We start from the raw sequence: 2,657 nt of genomic DNA, 5'->3' as shown, positions 1-2,657 counted from the left end.
GCCCAAACAATAATTTTTACATACTCTACACTGAAAACATCATACTTCAAATCTTAGTGTCCCATAATTTGCATATTGAATTCCAGGGAGGATATTTGATGGAGTGTATGCCACAGCTCCTGTATGTATGTACTATATCCAAAGGACATGGCAATCTAGCATAACATCAGATAAGTCCTAATAATAGCCATATTTTAAGGCCCATTTTAAATATTTAAAAATACAATCTGAAATAAAAATGAAGTGTGAAACGTCCGTATTAATAATATTATCATCAGCCGTTATTAAAGTCAAAGACTTGAATTTTCATCACAGTTACAGTCCCGTTAATAGCTTTATCCTGACAAATGCACTGAAGATCTCTATTTTCTTCAGTTAACATTTTGGTCCACTTTATCATTTATTTTCACAGGGAACTAAAAGCTGAATGTGCTAGAGGGGGGGTGAAAACCTCAGCGTCCCACCCGGTCCCACTGGCACTAATGCCCTGAAGCCATCCCTGGTCCCTTCTTGGTGCCACTGAATTTGGCCCAGACAAACTCACCCACAGGGCTCCAGAGTCGTTTTCTTCTCCCCCATCCTACACAAATACACACATCTTTTCATTGTCCTCCCGACCCAAGTTTCCTGATAAATTAATAACCATGAAACTAAGATACGCCTGGAACTTGAAAAATATTTTTTAAACACCTTCCTCCAATGTGACCAGTGCCTGCCACCTCCATCACCCCTTTCTTCATTCAGTGTACCCCTCTTTGATCATGGTGTTTCTCTCCAGTTCGGTAGGAAAGGAAGGGGACAGTGCTCCTGACTGCTACGTATATGATGTGGATGAGGAAGGGAGGATTCATACTGGAGGTACACGGGTTACATATTAATTATATCAGTGTCTTTACACAGCAACAAAGTAAATATAGAATTTTTAACAATGTGTTTTGAAAGGTCATGAAAATACATTAAAATGCATCAAATCGATAACAAGAACTTCAAACTACTCTCAGAAAACCCTAAATAGCTACATATACGAATGATAACCATTGGAAAGAACTTCATATAAAATAATTTCTCACTTCAGTATCCTCTCATGATCTGATGGAAAGATTTTTCTGCTCTGGAAGAAAATGATTTGTTTGTAATATCAGGCTAATACTATTAGTTATATCGATTCATGTTAGACTATAGACTGGTGAAGTTTTCAAAGCCTTAGCATTGCACAGCTGATGAAAACCTCTCACTGGAGCTTTTGCCTGGGCAAGGTGCAGAGCAGGGTCCCCCAAGTGGTGTATGTTTTGCCAGGTTATGTTTAATCAAGTCATGTAATGATTACTATAGATTAACAGGGAGTGTTTATATTGCTTTAAATTGTCTTGATCAGTTGAAATAGTTTTACCAATACATCAAAACATTGAGCATGTTTCCTTGAACTATTCTACAATTCTATTATTTCTCATACTATTCTCATATTCTTAGCAATGCAAATTTCAACACAATTTGGCCAAAGTCAAAATCAGAACCTGCTTTTAACTGGTACCCTTTAAAAAAGAGTCTTGGTCAAATCTTTGCATTGATACCTACAAGCTTTGGAACAGACCATAGAATCATAGAATTGTTTGGATTGGAAGGGACCTTTAAAGGTCATCTAGACCATATGGCTCCCACCTAGATTTTAAAACTCATCAATTGCTGAGTCTGGTTTGTTTGAATACATACAATATTCTTGGTTAACGCAAACACCTGGAACCCACTTGCACAGGACACTTCCAAAGGCAGCCCATAATCATTGCCTCCCTCATATAAAGGAAAAATGCTGTGGAGGGTTTCCATTTGCAAAACCTCCCTGGCTTTTCCATAACTTCCTACAGTACCAGGACAGTAAATATGCTTCTCAGGAAGATCTCGTAGCCCTCATGCCCCAAAGCATGCACAAACCTCAGGGACTGTACACGCTTTGCAGGTGCTCTGCAAGGGTAAATAGCTTTATCCCAAAATTCATAAACTGAAAAGGCTACCCCATGTGTAACTGCTTCTTTGAAGTGTTTAGAAGCTTGGTTTGTATTTAAAAAAAAAATCCTTAAAATAAAAAAATCCTTAAAATCTAGAAAATTAACAGAATAGAAACACTATTTAAGGTGATGGATCATGTAAGGTAATTACTAAAGTCTCTCAGACTCTAAAATAGGATTACACACCATTTCTTCTTTTTTTTCTCTATTGGACACTGCAGTATCAACCGCTGTAGTCCTAAATTTAGCCAAACACTGCAATTATCAGATGTATTCAGCTGCAAAAGCTTTTGTCATTTTTGTGGTTGTCTGACAGTATACAGTTCCATCATAAAAGGGCAAATGACAGGCGGGTGTAGGAAAGGAATTTTCTTCTTCTTACTGACATACCAGGGGAAGGCCCCCTGCTGTAATATGGAAAATCTTTTATGCAAAAGAGCACAGCAACTTACAGTGCACAATCACTATGCAGACTTTTGTTTGGGTATGTTTTTCCCAATTCAGTTAAGGAAAGGGAAAAAAAGATGGCCTTAAAATCAAGTTTAAAAGTTCAAAATTGATTTTAGCGTTAGAGTATATTTATAGGTTTAAGCATATAGAGATTAAAATGCAATAAAGGTCTTTAAACGACGCTGTTTTTCTGGTAATCCCAAG

Source organism: Nipponia nippon, unplaced genomic scaffold (assembly GCF_047370975.1).
Source record: "Nipponia nippon isolate SJK-2023a ecotype South Korea unplaced genomic scaffold, ASM4737097v1 scaffold_4, whole genome shotgun sequence".
Lineage (NCBI taxonomy): Eukaryota > Metazoa > Chordata > Aves > Pelecaniformes > Threskiornithidae > Nipponia > Nipponia nippon.
The sequence above is the reverse complement of the archived record's forward strand: the minus strand, read 5'-3'. Positions refer to the sequence as shown.